We start from the raw sequence: 19,335 nt of genomic DNA on the forward strand, positions 1-19,335 counted from the left end.
GGAAAAGATCATTACCAATCCTACATCCGATAGAGGGCTAATATCCAAGATATACAAAGAACTCAAGAAATTAGACTTCAGACAACCAAATAACCCTATTAAAAATGGGGTACAGAGCTAAACAAAGAATTCTCTACTGAGGAAAATCAAATGGCCAAGAAGCACCTTAAGAAATGTTCAACATCCTTAGTCATCAGGGAAATGCAAATCAAAACATCTCTGAGATATCACCTCATACCATTCAGAATGGCTAAGATAAAAAAAAAAAAAAAGCTAAGTGATAGTAGATGCTGGTGAGGATGTGGAGAAAGAGGAACACTCCTCCATTGTTGGTGGGAATGCAAGTGGTACAACCACCCTGGAAATCAGTCTGGCGGTTTCTCAGAAAATTGGACATAGCACTACCTGGGGACCCAGCTATACCACTCCTGGGCATATACTCAGAAGATGCTCAAACATATAACAAGCACAGATGCTCCACTATATTCATAGCAGCCTTATTTATAATAGACAGAAGTTGAAAAAAACCCAGATGTCCTTCAACAGAGGAATGGATACAAAAATTGTGGTACATTTACACAATGGAGTATTACTCAGCTATTAAAAATAATGAATTTGCGAAATTCTTAGGTAAATGGATGGAAGTAGAAAATATCATCCTGAGTGAGGTAACTCAATCACAAAAGAACACACATGGTATTTACTCACTGATAAGTGGATGTTAGCCCAAAAGCTTGAAATAGCCAAGATTCAACTTACAGAGCACATGAAGCTCATGAAGAAGGAAGACCAAGTGTGGATGCATTGGTCCTACTTAGAAGGAGTAACAAAATACTCAAAGAAGCAAATATGAAGATAAAGTGTGGGACAGAAACTCAAGGAGAAATCATCTGGAGACCATTCTACCTGGGTATCCATCCCAGGTGCAGTCACCAAAGATAGACACTGATATGGATGGCAGGAAGTGCATGCTTTCAGGAGCCTGATATAGCTATCTCCTCAGAGGTCTACCAGAGTCTGACATATCGAGTGGCAGATGCTCACAGCTAACCATTGATCTGATCAATGGTTCCCAAAGAGAATTAGAAGACTGGAGGACCTGAAAGGGTTGGTGGTACCAAGAGGAGAGCAACAATACCAATGAATCAGAGCTCCCCAGGATCTAAACCACCAGCCTGGGAGCACATAGGGAGGGGCCCATGACTCCAGCTATATACGTAGGGGATGATGGCCTTGTTGGGCATAAGTTGGAGAGGAGATCCTTGGTTCCATGAAGGCTGAACCAAATTGGGGAGGAATTCAAGGGAGGGGAGGTAGGAGTGGCATCAGGTAGGGGCACACCCTCATAGAAGCAGGAGGAGGGGGATAGGATAAGGGATTCCTTGGTGGAGGGGGTAATTGGGTAGGGGATAAAATCTGAAACATAAATATAATGTAAATAAAATAAAATTTTAAAAAAGAAGTAAAAGATAGGCTATTCTGGCATGATTTAATAAAGGCTTGAATAGCTCAGATAAAGTGGATGTTAGAGCAAAAAATCTTACTATGGATAAGAGACATCAGGGGACATAACCTTCAGAAGCTCACCAAATGGTAGTGCTTCCATACACAGGGGATAAAGTAAATAGAGCCTAAATATGAACTAAACAACTTTGTGTTATTGATGCTTCCACAGCTCTCTAAGTATCTCATATATCTGGATATAAAATCAAGAAGGACACAGAACTGCAGCACCAACAGCCCCTCCTGACACGTGTGGATCACTGTGTGATACAACAGTGGGACACATTATTTTTCAAGTACATGGGAACATTGGACAATTTAGGCAGTAGGGCCAAAAGGTGACAAAGCACTTCTGCTGAGGTAGTTGAAGGCTCATAGAGAAAAACAAACTCATTTATTGAATGAGGACAACTTTCCAAATGCATGACTACTAGAAATTTGTTGTGTGTTTGCCATTCTCAGAAACATCTGGTTCTTGCTGCATGTTTCCTGCTGAGGTTCTCCCAGTGCCTTGCTGTGTAAGGAACCAGGGTCTCCATTTTTCTTACACCAGACCCTTTCCACCTGTGGCTTGCTGGGATGGTTTGAGTGCCACTGTTCTGTCAGTGGCCACAACTTATTTCTGTAGAACTTTTAAATTTTCATTCCAAGAAAGCACAGATGGAACTGTTCTTGTCAGATATTAATTTTTGTTATTCAGTGTATCTGGTTTTATGGGATTATCCTTGATCCAGCTGGACTTCATCTTTGTACAAGAAAAATGGGGTACAGAGCTCCACAACTGAAGAACATCAAATGGAGGAAAAGCATCTAAAGAAATGTCAACATCCCTAGGCATCAAGAAAATACAAATCAAAAGCACTCTGAGATTCCACCTCATACCAGAATGGTTGAGATAAAGACTCAGGTGAGAGCAGATGCTGATGAGGATGTGGAGAAAAAGGACCACTCCTCCATTTTGGGTGGGGTTGTAAGCTGGTACAACCAGTGTAAAAATCAGCCTGGTAGTTCCTCAGAAAATTAAACTACCTGAGGAACCAGGTATATCACTCCTGGGAATTCTCCTACACTGGGGCTTTAAACACCCTCAGGACCAAGAGCTGCTTCTCTTACTGATGTCTACCAAGGTCATACCCTTCTACATATGTGTCTGGAGCCATGGCTCACTCCCTGTATAGTCCCCTGGAGCTCTAAGGGTTCTCTTAGTTGGAAGACTTTTAATGAATGCTTCTATTATTTTAGGGGCCATAACTTTTTAGATGGTTTATCTGACCCTGATTTAAATTTATTACCTGATATCTGTCTATTCTTTTTTCATTCATTAATTAAGTAAATAAATAATGTATTTATTCATTTTAACATCACATTTGCTAACCCCTCTTAGAGTTATCCTCTCACATATTCCATGCTCCATCTCCCACCCTATTCTATAAAAGGCTGGAATACCACCTAGGTATTCTACTGCCCTGGCACATCAAAACTCTGCAGGACTAGGCACATCTTCTCCCACTGAGGACAGACAAGGCAGCACAGCCAGTGGATGGTGCATGGGATACACCACCTGGAAGGTTGAGAATCACTGCTTGAAGTTATTTAACCCACATAAAGTTATAGAAACCAACATCCAAATACAGTTGCATCATAGCTACTGCATCTACAACTCAGGGAACATCACTGAAGATGTAGTGGAAAGAATACCAGTTCATCTGCTGTGAAACACTCCCCCCTAGAAAATGATAGCATAAACAAGACCAAAAACTATAATATTAATAAATTTAAGGACATGGAAGGGGAAAAATTTATGAAGTTCCTTGTTTACACCCCACATCAAGTGAAGAACTACCAAGGACTAGGGACAAGTGGGAGAAGAAAATTAACCTCATTTAGAGATCAGAGTGTCATTTATTGGTTTAGAATGCAATGTGTTTAGCCTTGAATCCAACACATACCAATAAATTCTCTTCGTTCTAAAGCAGTGGTTCTTCACCTTCCTAATGCTATGATTATTTAACACAATTCCTCATGTTGCGATGATTCCCACCAATAAGTTTTCTGTTCCTACTTTAGAGCTGTAATTCTGCCACTGAAGAACCTGCCCTAATTGGGATCCATCCTATCCACAGCCACCAAAATCTGACAGTATAACTGATGCCATGTTGTGCTTGCTATCATGACTGTCTTCTGAGAGGCAGATAATTGAGACAGAGGAAGATACTTACAGCCAACCATTGGACAGAGTACTTCAACAACTATGAAAGAATTAGGGGAAGGATTGGAGGAGATGAAGAGTATAGTAACCCCATAGGAATAAAAACAGTATCAACTAACCCAGACACCTCAGATCTATCAAAGACTTATCCACCAACTAGAGCATACATGGGCTGGTCTGAGTCCCCCAGAATGTATGCAGCAGAGGACTTCTTTCTATGGCCTCAGTGAGAGAAGACTTTCCAAATCTTATAGAGCCTTGATTTTCCAGGGAAACAGGATGCTGGGGAGAGTGAGGTGGGAAGTGTGGGTGACTGTGGGCAGGTGAATTGGGAAATACGCAATCAGAGGCAAAGGGGATGTGAGTATGGAGTGAAGAACTCTGGGGCTGGGGAGCAGAAAGCAGGCAACATTTGTAATGTAAATAAATAACATCATTTATTTTAAAACAATTACTCTGGGTTCATATTTAAACAGGTTGACAATTTGTGTTTTGACGCCCCTTACAAAAATTTTGAATCTGATATGAAATTGCAGAAGTGAATTAAGAATGCAAAGGTGTGATATTAAGACAAAGAATAGAAACAAAAAGGGCAGAAGATAGAATTTAGAGGGGGAGCATTGGCTTTTTATTTTCTAATACCAATGCCCTTGACTGAGAGAACAATGATGGTGTTGGTTCCAGAAGATTCTAGAAGCCACCAAGCTTTCTAGCCTAATGCTCACCATAAGAAAATGAAACTTTCAAAGCTGAAAGAATCTTTTATTTTACATGTAAGATGTTATTCAGACCCAGAATTGTTCCTGTCTAGAAGAACTATAAAATGGAGAAGTGACAGAGGAGACTACAGGAAAAGCAGTCCAGTGACCTGCCAAACTTGGGATCCATCTCAAGGGGAGGCTCCAAGGCTTGGCATTATTACTAATGCTATTGTGTGCTTATGGTGAGGAGCCTAGCATGGCTGTCCTCTGAGAGGCTCAACATGCAACTAAATGAGACAGATGCTGACACTTACACTCAACCATTGGAATGAAGCCATGGACCCCTGTGGTTGAATTAGGGAAAAGTTGGAAGAAGATGAGGAGGAGGGTGGTCTGATAGGAAGACTAGCAGTCTCAACTAACATGGATCCATGAAAGCTCTCAGACATTGAGATAGCAACCAGGCAGATAACACTGAAATTCGAATTTCTAGAAAGTACACCACATGCTACAAGAGGAAAAAGTAAAGGGAATAAACACCAAATGGGTCCTACTACATAAAGATTCCTCCTCTTCAAAACGTACATTTCAAAACAAGCAGTTTACATTCTTGCAAAATGGTCCCTCATGCAATGTACCTTTGTCACAGTATATTGAATGAAGCCAAGGCATGAAATTGGATGTAGGCACTCCATGAAAACAAATGGATTGATGCTGATGTCTATGTCATCTGCAGTCCTCTTTCTTGTAACTACCAGAACAACATGCCTAGAGTTTCCACAGTCAATAGGGTCACCTTATATTAATGATTAATTAAGTAAATGGCTTGAACACAAAACAACAGGTCAAAATGATGGGAGCCATTCCTCAATTGAGATTCCTGGTTCTCAATATCTTCAGGTTTGTGTAGTTATGAATGAAACCATTTCCCACTAAACTTTAGTAATTGGTATGACAATCGATAGTGCTGTCTTGTTTGTAAGTTCAAATTTGTATATTACTTAAAATTTTAGATGATTAACTACTACTTTTTTAAGAGAAAGGAAAACATATGTTGAATATCATCTAAAATTTCATACTATTAAAGTTTCAATAACACAATTTATCTTTGTATTTCTGTCTAAAATTTAAATCTGGTTGAACTAAAATAACATAACACTTCGGGACAAATATACACCCTAGCAACCCTGCACTGGAAGCCAAGATGGAGAAGACCTCTACAACTACCATGACTTTTCCCTTGCTGCTGTGGTAGACAGGGAGGAAGGTGATCCAGACACTGCAGAACACCAGCATGCTGAAAGTTAGGAACTTGGCTTCATTGAATCTGTCAGGAAGGTTCCTAGCCAAGAAAGCCACTGTGAAGCTCCCCAGAGCCAAGGAGCCCAAGTATCCCAGGACTAAGTGGAAGGCAACGACTGAGCCTTTGTTGCAAATAATGATGGTCTTCCCATGTTCAGATTGTATATCTCTGTCAACAAAGGGAGGAGATGTGACCAACCAGGTTCCACAGAGAACAAGTTGGATTAGGGTACAAATGGGAATGACCAAGTTAGGTGCCCCTGCTGCCAGCATCCCTCTCATTCTTCTTCCTGGAGTAGTGAGCCTGAAAGCCATGACCACAGTTATTGTTTTGGCCAACACTGTAGAAACAGCCACAGTGAAAAATACTCCAAATGTTGTCTGCTGCAGGATGCAGGTGGTCTGGTTAGGGTGTCCAATGAAGAGCAATGAGCAGAGAAAACAGAAGATGAGAGAGATGAGCAGGATGTAGCTGAGAATGCGGTTATTGGCCTTCACAATGGGAGTGTCATTGTGCTTCATAAAAGTGACTAGTATCAGAACTGTGAGGACAGAGAAGGACAGGGCCATGCAGCCTAGGGCCATCCCCACTGGATTTTCATAAGCCAGGAATGACACAGCCCTTTGGAGGCACTGGGTTTGCTGTAAGTTGGCATACTTATCATCTGGACACCTCACACACTGCTCCATATCTGCCAGTGAACAACAACAAACCATTATATCGTATCATATTTGTAAATTCAATAAATGTTTGTATTATTCAGATGATACACCAAAAATATTTTCATGGTGAGCATTAATTCTAGTCCTAATTGCTGCAGGAAGCAGTGACATGAGTCTGTTCTGTATTAACTTATGCTTTGTGATTTAACAAAACACCATCATGGAAAATGCAGGAGAAAAAATAGTTATTTATTAAGCAGAAAAAAACATGTTGTTTTTTAGTGTGTTATGAAAAATAACATGCATGATCTCAGATTATTTAAATGTTTAAAGCATTAACTTTCTACTCACAGACATGTGCAGTGTGTAGACATAGTTCTCAATGCCAGCTGATGAAGTGCAGTATGAACTTTGGTTGGTTGGAGGGTTGTGCCCTTTGTATATTCACATAGACACAATGATATGCAATTCCTCATGTAAAAGAATGTTTGTACAGACAGTATTTCCATTATTTAACCTGTATGCCTCACAGACGTATCCATGTCCCCCTCACTGTGGTAAGATATCTTTTTAAATTATGCACCCCAAGCTAGATGTCATGAAGTTTCTGGAACTCACATTCATCCCTTTTCATTATGTAAACTGTGATTGCTGATATGCTTTATCACATCTCTGGGTGCATTGTTGAAATCTTTACTCTTGCTCTAATTCTTTGACAAGAATTACTTAATCCTTTAAATCTTCCATGCTCTTATAATGTATTTCATTAAACAACAGCTGCTACCCTAAGCATGTGGTCTTTGTTAGGGACGAAGCTGAATGATAGGACAGAAAGGGTGTGGACTGATCATGTAGTCCAGTTGCTTTGTACAAAGAATAATGTAAGATTAAACTTATGTTTAGATTATGCCTAAGTTTTGTTTAAAATAGTTACAGATTTATGTCCCCTAAATGTTTTCTGCATAATATATAATCAATAGCCATTGTATTGTGAGAGAAATGAGTTGTTTGTAGAAGATAGGTTATTTGCAGGATACAAAGGAAGTTCATATCATTAAAATGATTAAATTCAGAAACAAAGAGATTTTAGGTTTATACTTTCCATCAAGGCCATTTTACACTTTTAGTTTGACAAGAAGATATTAGAATTCAGCAGTTTTTTTCTGCATGCAAATATGTACCTGTCTCATTGGAAACCTCATTTTCTGGGCACTGGGCACAATCAAAGCAGCAGTCTGCTGTTTGTTCCTGATGAATTTTCCTGAATCCAGCAGTGCATGTCACACTACACACAGAGGTGGGAACCTGGGGATATATATATATATATATATATATATATATATATATATATATATATATATCTCCATGCATATGTGTCTCTGTATCTGTGTGTTTATGTGTAATGTGTGCATACCTTGTATGTATAATATTTATTTATGAGGCATTAACACATATGGCTATATTTATTCCTTTGCTAACGAGTATCACTTATCACTTGAAGGTACTTTATTATTTTCTATTACCATGAAATGACCTCAAAGTCACACAATATTTATTACATCATTCAGTATTATTTATGTAACTTTTAGGTTGTTGCAATTTAAAATTTTTCTTTCTAAACTTATAAATCCAAAAGTAATGTTTATGTGGCTTCAGTTTCTCTCGCAAGATTTATATATTAAAAAATGAGGACACTGAGTTGTGTGGAGAGAGAAGGCAAAATAAATCAAAAAAGAATTGTCTGATGAATATCAGCAAAGCATGTTATATAAAACTCATAATGGTGTTCACACAGAAACAAATATTTTATGGTTTATATATAGTTACAAAATTTTAATTGTATATATTAATGTCAGGGACTACTCTGCCAACTGTTGGAACCTGCACTGCCAAAAGCTTGGGGGCCAAAATTGTTAGAGCCTGCACACCCCCAAGCTTTGGAGGCTAAATTGTCTTGGCTGATACTGCTGCTCCAGTCCATGGGTCAGGGTTCAGCAAGAGAGAGAGAGTGAGGGAGGATGCAAAGAATGAAGACCAGACAGAGTGTGATTCAGTCCCATTTATTCTCATCTCTCTTCCTAGTCCAAGTCCCAAGTCCCGAGTTCCTAGTCGATAGTGCCTCCAAGTTCCAAGTTTTCCAGTCCTGTCTTCCGTCTGCCTCTTGCCTTTATAAGTCTCACTTCTTAAGTCATGCCTTTAAGTCACACACACCCAAGGGAAAATCCTGGGTATATAAAACAAGATGTTATCAGAGTGTGCTCAGCTGTTGTAGGCTGTTGAAAACAAGTCTCTTGTCAGGGTTTATGGCTCAAGAAAGCTGCAAGGATGATAGCCGCCTTCTGTCGACTCCCCACATATTACTTTAAATTTAATAAATGTATTTATGTAGTGTGGGGTGGATAGGCATGCAGGTACAATTGAACATGGAATCCAGGGGCCTTTGATTCCTATGACCTAGATTTACATGACGTTGTGAGTTATTAAATTTTGAAGCTGGTAACTGAGGATGGGCCTTTGGCAAGAACAGCAATTGGTATTGACTACAGAGCTATAACTTCAATGCTTCATATTTTAAAATTTAGATATCCTGAAAAAATTAAAATTGTTGTATACCCACCGATGTTCCTCCTGTGGCCCACTCCAAGTCTTCAGATATATGAAGTTGTTGGCTCTGTGGGAAACAAGGAAAATAGCTTCCTAATTTGACTTTTAATCCAAGACCTTGTGGAAAATTCCAAATGTTGAAGATGTCATACTCTGCACATTGATTTTCCCTATGATTCATGTTCACCAGGTCACCAACAGGGTTAGTAAATACTCTAGTCTTCAGCATGGAAGCCGCCTAAATGAGATGCATCATCAGATGATTGCATGTACATGTCAATTAAGGAAAAGTAAAATTGAGAATGGCCCCTAAATTTTAATGTTTTTCAGAAAAGACAGCTATATTAAAATAATCCCATATACTCATATATAATATAGATAATGGGTAATTTAAACATCATATACTTCATTTTAATGTTACAAGACAAAAAGTGTTAAAATAAATGCTTTCCAAAGAACAAGTAACATGGTTTGAGTGGGCATAGATGTATGTGTATGTGTATGTGTGTCCTGGCATGTGTGTATGTGTGTGTGTGTACATGTTTGTCAAGAATAATTTTTAAAATTGAAGCCATGAAGTTGAGAATGTGTGGGAAGTCTAAATATCTGGAAGTTGTGGAATGAAAGAATGGTAGTGTGTCATTCATGTACATACAGTTTTCATATATGAAATAAACATAAACTTACTAAAATGCATATTCTTCATCATTCAGGTTTTTAAAATAATTGATACTTTAAATGAATAAGTATTAATCACAGCAAATATATCAATTATTGAGAAAATTATTCTAAGCTACTCATCACTTAAGGCTTTTATAATAAAACACTTGACTCCTATTTTAAACATTGAACTCATTTGATAAAATATTGAGACACATTTTCACAAACTCGTTGACATTTATACAAAAATATTGTCTCCTATTATATGTTATCCTTGTGCATGTTACATATGCATGAAAAAGACTCATTAGGTAGTTTTATAGTATAGAAACCTTTTTATTGCAAGAATAATCTCTAACAAATTTATGTGAGTTTCCTAGGGTCCATTTAAAAGATCACATTGATATATCTAAGCATAATGAAATGTAAGAAACTTTACCTGCTGGCAGTCAGTGAATACTCCTTTGGATTCTGTCATTTTTTGAGACTCTACTTGTTGAAGAATGAGTTCATGGTAGGTGTGGGCGGCAGCATACACAGCATTATACAAATTGTAACCTTCTTCACTAAGGACCATGTCAAATTTGTGCAGTGCTAACCATTCCACTGGATTGTTGAATGTAATATGGTCCATTTTACTATTGATCCTCTTAGAGATTGAACAATTGAAATAATTCCACTGTAGCATACACTGAGAAATGTCTACTGGGTACATGGAAGTGTTCATTGTTTGCATAAAATTCCTAAATTTAGCAATCTCACTGTGGTGGTGTTCAAAAGTGACAGTTCCATGAAAGAAATCAAGGCTGAAATCTTTTTTATTTGTGATGACATCCCATTGTGAGGTTGTGATCCAGATTCTCTGTGCACCTAAATATGTCCATCTTCTGAAGCTGACTTCTAAGGTAGAGTTCATTTCACCATAAATGATAACAACCTTGGCTGATGATGTCATAATTTGTTTATCATATATCTTAGCCTTTGTCATGTATATCTGCATATTTTCTGGGATCATATTCACAAAAGCTAAACAGATCCCATACCTTTGCATTTCTTCTCTCAAGTTTGAGAGAAACTGAATACCTTGGTCATCATCAGAGATGACCAGTCCAACCCAAGTCCATCTAAAATAAAGCATCAAGGAGACCATGCCATGGGACAAACATGTGTCCTTGGTGGCTACCTGATAGACATGGGGAAATTGGTCATGGTCACTCAGGTTAGGATTAAATGGTCCAAAGAAAATCTAAAAGATGTAGAAGAGAGAATGAAACATCCACATGAGGTATCTGATCTTAAGGAACTTGGACTTATATACAAATAACATTACTCACCTTTCAGAACTCTCATAAAGGATAGTAAAATTTTTCTATAAATATCATGTATTATTCCTTTTGTAATCTAGACTAAACATTACTCACCTTTCAGAACTCTCATTAAAAATAGTAAAATTGTTCTATAAATAGAATGTATTATTTCTTTTTTTATTGTAAACTATTCTTGTCAAGTTTGATCTTTATACAAAAGTGTTTTGATTATTTCCAAAGTGCATCTATGATCTGATTTTAAATTCATTATAATGTGTGTAAAACAGCACACACACAAACATGTATTCTCCCTAGTCATCTATGAATGGAATTAACATTGTTAACTCATCCAGTGTCACACATTCTCACCTTCAGTGTCCCAGAAGTAACTGCCAGTTTTAAGGATGTCATCCATGATGGTCCTATAAGTTCTATATCACAGCTTGCCCATATTCCACAGTTATAATTAATAAAATTAAAATTACTGTTTTGTGGTGAATATATTTTATCCAGAAGTCCAAAAGTGTCTTCACACAGGCCAACAATGCGTGAGAATATCAAAGAAATATTGGGTAAAAGATAAGGATTTTTGTTGATCTCATCAGTAGCAAAAAGCATTACTAAAACACCCTCATATCTTCTTGTTGGTATTCTACCAGAAGGCATAGAAATGATTAAGGAGGATGTACAAAATATGAAATTTTCTGCTAAATTACAGTAGTCTTTGTATTATGATCAATGCTAAGTTTCTGTTAAAGTGCTACTTTTCCTTAATTTCACCTCAGAAATTAGAGATCTATTGGGTTGATTATAATTTAAATATTCCCACAAATATGTTACTCTAGTGTGATACTTTTTACATTCATGAAAATCTATAAAGACCTTCTTTTATCTCTGAATGCCATTCCTGAACTAGTATCAGGAGCTGACAAGGAGAAACTGAAAACTAGCACGTGATCTACCTGAGATGGGTCTGTCTTAAATCTAAAAACCTCTATGATAGATTTTCTCTTGTAGGCAAGTCCCAGGAGACATTTATTTTAGGAAAAATTTCTGCTATTTATATGCTTCCCAGTTGTTATTATATGTATATGACAACCCCTAGGTACTATCCCATTCTTTTTTAGCAGATCTCTGCAGATGAAGATATACTGTCTTTGTAGTGATACTATATTGATAAATCAATGTTTTCTTAATCCTTAATGATAATTCTATCGGAATTCCTAAAAAATAGTAACCCTTAGGTTTTTTCTAATACAATGCTATTAAATTCTTTCTGGTCATCAAAACTGCAATGAGAACTCTGCCAGTCTCCAGTGTTATGAGTTAATTGCTTCTAAGATAGCAATCAGGAACTACTGCTCAGAGCACATTTCAAGAGCTTGTAAAACCATTAACGAAAATTCTTTAAAAGGGAACTAACAATTTACTATAAGTGCTAAGACACAAAATAAAATATTGACCTGCTTTATCCTTACAAAATTTCACTAATTACTTAGTCATAGATGTCATGGTTTCTAACTCTACATGAGACTGCAGAATTGTGACAAATGATGAATGGTTAGCCACATAATTACTCCTAATAGATATGCATGTAAACATTATTTGTTGTAAATGTCTTATTTGATTTTTGATTTGAATTTATATGTAAAGCTGTGGTGAACTATTTACTGTGTTAACATGTGTTTTGAAAGATGTGTAAGTGCTGAGGCAAAGAGAAGAAACAGAACTGAGCTGAGGATACCTTTTAGACAGAACACATTTTACACAGAACTGAACAGAACTGTTTAGAAAGAACTCAGGAGAATACTTTTTAGATAGAACTAAACTCAAGAAGAACTTAGATGTAAGGCATAGAATTAGGAGTAATGATAAAAAGAGTAAAGGCATTACTGTGATATCAGAGCTTGATGAGAAAGCAAGACTAGGATGAGAATGCAGAGTGAAATAACTTAGAAATTATAAGGCATGTCAGGCAGTGGTGTTACACGTCTTTAATCTCATCACTTGGGAGTCAGAGACAGGTAGATTTCTGGGTTCAAGGCATGGTCTATAGAGTGAGTTCCAGGACAGCCAGGGCTATAGAGAGAATCTCTGTCTCAAAAAACAAAAATAAAAAAAAAACAACCCCCCAAACCAAAACAAAAAAAAAAACCAAAAACAACAACACAAAGAAACTATAAGGCAACTTAAAGAACCTAAGCAAGAAACGTGCAGAATCGAGAAAGAAATCAGAAAAAAAGTAGCTGCAGAGAGAGCAGAAGAAGCAGGCAAGCTTCTCGCTACCATGGGACAGAACAGTTCTTTCCTTAATAGCCAGTCTTATTAAAGAGAACAAAGCTTTCTTCATATAGACATGGGTTTAATTCATTTAGCCATAAAAGGGTAAAACGTTTCCATTTCATTGTGCAATAAATATTTGAATTCATTTTTTTTAAATCCAGATTAGGTGAGTTATTTCTGCAGTGGTGCTTGTTTTTTGTTTTGAGTTTTTTTATCCAAATGCATATGCAAGTTTGAGTGTATGTGTGTAATTATGAGACTGTATATAATCTGGATCCAGTTGGCTTGAATGGAAATGTATAAATGTGCATGTGTGAATCTGCATATGAATTTATATGAGTTCATGCTTATTTGCTTACATAAAATATTTTTCTTTGGGAGGGTGATTATTTTCTCCAGGATCAATAGAAGTTTATTGCTCCAAACTTTCCCCTAGCTTGACAAGCAAGAGGCATCTGGACAAAAGGGAAAAGGCTGTAGTAATTGCTCCTTTACTTACTATCCTGCTCTTTTACAATGAGATGATAAATGTCAGAAATGGCAGTTTCTGAACTCAGAGGAACACAGAATGCAGGCCAGCTACTGAAGCAAAGTGACTTAGATTAAGATAGGTAAAAGTTTTATTATACAACAACCTTAAACATCTGGAAAGACCTAACTCTTATCCCTACCAAACACTGTCCCCCTCTTCTGCCTTGAGAGGAACCAATCAAGAAAGAAGAACAGATAAGGTTGGCCCCCAGCAAACAAGATTTCAATCCTAGGAAGTAAGATTTCTATACAGTAGTCTTAGACTTTAAATTTCCTAGAAACAGAAAAAACAAAATGAACCATGTATAAAATCCACAACACATGCTCCTTCTTACCAATTGGGAAAAAATTCCTCACTAACTCTACATCTGATAGAGGGCTAATATCAAAAATATTTAAGGGGCTCAAAAAGAGTTCCAACCAAGAAACCAAACAACTCAATCAAACAATGTGGTGTAGAACTAAACAGAGAATTCATAACAGAGGAATCTCAAATGGAGGGGAAGCACTTAAAGAAATGTTCAAAGTCCTTACTGATCAGAGAAATGCAATTCAAAACAACCCTGAGATTACACTTTACACTAATCAGAATGGCTAAGATCAAACCTCAAGTGACAGCACTTGTCAATTTTTCGAGGATCTGGAGAAAGAGAAACACTCCTCCATTGCTGGTGGGATTGCAAACTGGAACAACCATTGGGAAATAAATCTGGAAGTTTCTCAGATATTTAGAAATAGATCTACCTGAAGACCCAGGTATACCACTCTTGGGCATATACCCAAAAGAAGACCCACAATAACAGAGGGGCACATGTTCCACTATATTCATAGCAGCCTAATTTACAATATCAAGAAGCCAGAAACAACCGAGATGTCCCACAACAGAAGAATGGATACAGAAAATGTGGTTCATTTACACAGTGTTATACTGCTCCTCTATTAAGAATGAGGATGTCATGAGTTTTGCAGGCAAATGGGTGTAACTAGAAAATGTTATTCTGAGCGTGGTAATTCAGACCACAAAGTACATGCTTGATATGAACTCACTAATAAGTGGATATTAGCCCCAAAATACATAATACCAAGTACACAATCCACAGAACTCAAAAAGGTTATCAAGCTGAAGGGCCCAAGTGAGGATGCCTCATGTTTCTTGGGAAGGAGAGGAACTCAATGACAGGATGGAGGAGGGAGTGAGGAAGTGAGGGATACAAGGAGGGAGGAGGGAACTGGGTGGAAAAGTGGACAAGGCGGGGAAGAGGGGATCATGATCAGGTAGATGTAGGAAACAGGAGTGAAGCACTGAGGGCCAGCAGAAAGTATGAAAATAGGCAACCTTGGTAGGTAGGAGGTGGTGGGACTCTTTAGAATGTACCAGAGACCTGGGAGGTGAGAGGCTTTCAGGAATCAAAGGCAGGGACCATAAATGAAATGTCCTACAGTGGGGAGAGGGAACTTGTAGAGCCCATCTCCAGTAGAAAGATAGCACATCAAGTGGCAGGATGGGTTGCTATCCCACGGTGAAAAACTCTGACTCAGAATTGTTCCAGTTTGTAAGAACTGCAGGGACAAAAATAGAGAAGAGCCTGAGGAAAAGGATATCCAGTGACAGGCCCAAATTGGGATCCATCCCAAGATGAGGCCTCAAGGCTTTACACTATTACTGATACTGTGGAATGCTCGCAAAGAGGGGCCTATCATGACTGCCTTCTATAAGACCCAACAAGTAGCTGAAAGAGTCACATGCATATGTTTACTCCCAACACATAGAAACCGCTGACTCCTATGGTTGAATTAGGTAGAAGCTGAGGAGAAAGATGACCCTATAACCAGCAGTCTCAACTAACTTGGATTTCCAAGATCTCTCAGAAACTAGGCCACCAACCAGGTAGCATACACCAGCTGATATGAGGCCCCCAACACATATACAGCAGATGACTGCTGGGCATGAACTCATTTAAAAAAAAGATGCATCTCACCCTCAGGAGACTGGAGGCTCCAGGGAGTGTCAAGGTCTTTGGAGTGGGTGTAGTTCTAGGGGACATCCCCCTGAAGATGGGGGGAGTAGGTATGACATGCAACAGTCAGAGAGTGAACTGGGAGGGGGATAAAATCTGGACTGTAAAAAAAGATTAACTAAATTAAATATAGATAGAACGTTCACTCTCAACCCTAGGACCTAGTTTCATCTCTAGGGCCAACATGCTGTGAGGAGAGAAGTGAGTCCTCCCAGTTTACACACACACACATGCACACACACACTCACACACACACACACACACACACACACGCACACACACACTCACATACACAGAGAGAGATTTAACTTTTAAATAATCATTTGAAACTTGAATGACATCAAATTAATATGTCCTATAACTTTCTATTGATTTGAGTTTCCCTTCCTTATTAAAGAATTTAATCAACAAATAAAATTGCATAGTGACACACAAAACAGTTTTATTTTTAAAAATTTGTTTTATGAATCAAATCTCTTTAGCATATGGAGTATTTTAAGAAGCAAATAACACATCAAGATATTTCATGTTTCTTTTTATATGCATATTCTTCAATACCCTAAGATATCATCAATACATATTGAATAATATTCATAACTCTGGATCCTATTTCTAATGCTTCAGTAAAAAATATTCTCTAAATTAAACACAGTAAAGAGCATAAAACACTAAACTGTGAATCATAAAGAAATATATTCAAAGCCATTATATGATCCTCCTGACACATGGTGAGAGTATTCAAAATGCATTACATAACTTCATAAGTTCTCTAACAATGAGTTTACTTTAAAAGATTATCTGTGTTTATATAAGCCAATTTTACAAATCTCAATATAGAAAAATAGTTTGAAGTTAAACATTAAGAAACGCTAATTTCATGCACAGTGAGAAAATTATCAATAATGATATTTCCATGAAGTGTATTGAGTTTGCTTTTTATATTGTTAAATATTAATGTTCATCACACATGATAATTATTTTAGAATATATTTCATTATGTTTATATATCCATTTCAAAATATAAAAGGTAATATACCAACACACAGGAATATTATCCTGTAGGCTCATCTATATGTCAATTTAATGGTAGCTTTCAGGGTGAATGTTACTATGTCAACTTACTAAAAATGATATCAGATTCCTCTATACACCTCAATTTTCCTAATTCATTACCATCCTTTAATTGATATCTGAGCATTGAGATTTATTCTTCATATGAAATGTGTTTATCTCTCCCAGTACATCTGTTACTATCAGTGAGTCCTCTTCATCAGAAGGAAATACACCAAACATGGTCACTTGAGATTTTACAGCCAAGTTTTTTTCTTTGAAAGTACAAATATTTATTAAAACAGTTCATGTATTTGTAATTCTGATTTTATTACTACATACAAAAGTGTCACTAATGATGAATGCTATTATTTTCCCAATGAGGTATGGGGTAACATAGGATACATTAGAAATAAGATTCCCTCTGACCTGACACCCGGGAATAATAATGTGAAACAATGTATCAAAGTGTTCTCAGTGTGCTTTGGCTAGGAAGAGGAAAATGTATTCTTAAAATCCCAAAGAGGTGAAAAAAATAAAAGATGGGATGAGAGTCAGAGACAGAAAAACACAGGAAACCTCTTTGAAAGGTGAATGATTTCAACACTCCTTCCCTCATGATCTGCAGCCAACACTGATATCTCACACTTGAGATCTGTGAAACTATGGAGACTATTGAGAACAGCTTCTTATTGGCTAGATACATCCTCCTATAATTTCTATAATGTTTGTATTTACTATAATGTCATATTTATTTACCAATTAATAGGAAATTGACCACCTATCTGATAGTGATTATGAACCTAATTTGTGACTGGCCATGCATGTAAGTGGACCAAAAATAGTCCTCTGGAAACAATCTGAGGCCTGGCTACTTTTCACATTTACAGTGTCCAGGATGACAGGAGAGGCTTATTGAGAGACTATATTTAAAAGCAATGTGTATGTACATTTGCAAGTATATATATAATATTGTACACATAGTCATGTATACTAGACACACACAAATTACAAGATATAAATGTATGCCCAAAAGTTAGAGACCTAAATTAAATAACTTTTTTCGTGAAGTCCTTTAGAATACATGCTAATATTGGAATCTTTGGCAGACGATTGAAGACAGGCAGCCTCTTCATATTGAGCTCTTAAGAGTGGGGAGAATTGTGAATTCAAACTGACTAAGACACCTTGTGCAAGGCCATCGTTCAACATCTGAAATACACAAGGAGGCAAAAAATAGAATCCAGTCTCTATCACTGTCCAGTTTGTGACCTGGAGACCAATGTACTAAAGCCAAAATAAACTGTGACACATTTGAAAGAATTAAAGTAGAGATCGATGTGATAATTATTTTTCAGTACTTCCTAATGTAATGGGAAGAACAGGACAGAATCCCAAGGTTGTGTACAAAGCTATATATTTCTAATACATAACATTGAAGCAGGAAATAAACTTAATAACTTACCTAAAATTGAGAACATGATTATAAAAATCTTCTTCTATAGGCCAGTCAATTGCTAAAAGAACAAAACCACAGTCACTTCTCAATCTCCATCATTATCAATATTATTCTTTATCCTCCAAAAGCAAAGAGGTTCAGTCAAACTGCACAAGATGAGAGAAAACTTCAGGAGCAAGAAGGATATAGTGAAAGCACACAGCTTCTTCATGTCTGCTGGGATCTAAGATGGAGCAGTTGTGAAATCTGTTTCTTACACAGACAAACATCACACACATATGTGTCTGTTTTAAGGCTATTACTATCTGAAAATCCACTCAATTATATTTTACAGTTCCTTTCGATTCACCCCTGTGCCATGTCATCTGGATGCACCTGAAAAAATCTGGCCTGAAGCTCTGCATCTGAGGTCTGAAAACTTTTGATCAAAACATTTCTAAAAATATGCTGTAAAGATCATGTTCTCCATCCTCAGGTGTCATGATTTCATAACTATCCATGCCATTCACTCAGGGGACAATCTCCTGAGCAGCTTGGGCCACACCATGAGTTTATGAACAATGAACACAATTAGCAATTGTGATGATAGACTATATCAGAACTTCCATAGTAAGACAAGAGTTTAGAAGATAATAATGGTCCCCATGTTATTAAAACTTTGAGTTGAATCATGGGAAATTATGTCTTCCATTTCTTAGTCTAGGGAAGGGCAGTCTGACATACAACATTGAACCAGGATTTAAGCATTGTCTCTGTTATTTGCATAGTATTGCATGCTAGTCATGTTCGCAAAATCTCCCCAAAAGTCCTGTGATTCCTGTCAACTGGAGAACCATTCATCATGCTAAATCGAATAATGCCTGAAATTACACAGATACAACATCCATCCTGTCCAATATCAGTAACTATGCAGACATTCATTTCACTGAGGTATAATGCTGATCTCTTGCCTGATCTTTAGTTTCTAATAATCAGGATCTTTTGATGAAATATTTCTTCTGTTGAAGTTTTTCACACCTTATTAAGATGATTGTGAACAATTTTA

The 19,335-nt window shown here is 37.2% G+C and overlaps 1 pseudogene; it reads right to left on the reverse strand.

The window, feature by feature from the left end:
* Positions 1-5,502: 5,502 nt before the first annotated feature.
* LOC143438905 (vomeronasal type-2 receptor 116-like) lies at positions 5,503-18,501 on the reverse strand (annotated as a pseudogene).
* Positions 18,502-19,335: the final 834 nt, after the last annotated feature.

The sequence above is a fragment of the Arvicanthis niloticus genome, chromosome 26 (assembly GCF_011762505.2).
Source record: "Arvicanthis niloticus isolate mArvNil1 chromosome 26, mArvNil1.pat.X, whole genome shotgun sequence".
Taxonomy (NCBI): Eukaryota; Metazoa; Chordata; class Mammalia; order Rodentia; family Muridae; genus Arvicanthis; species Arvicanthis niloticus.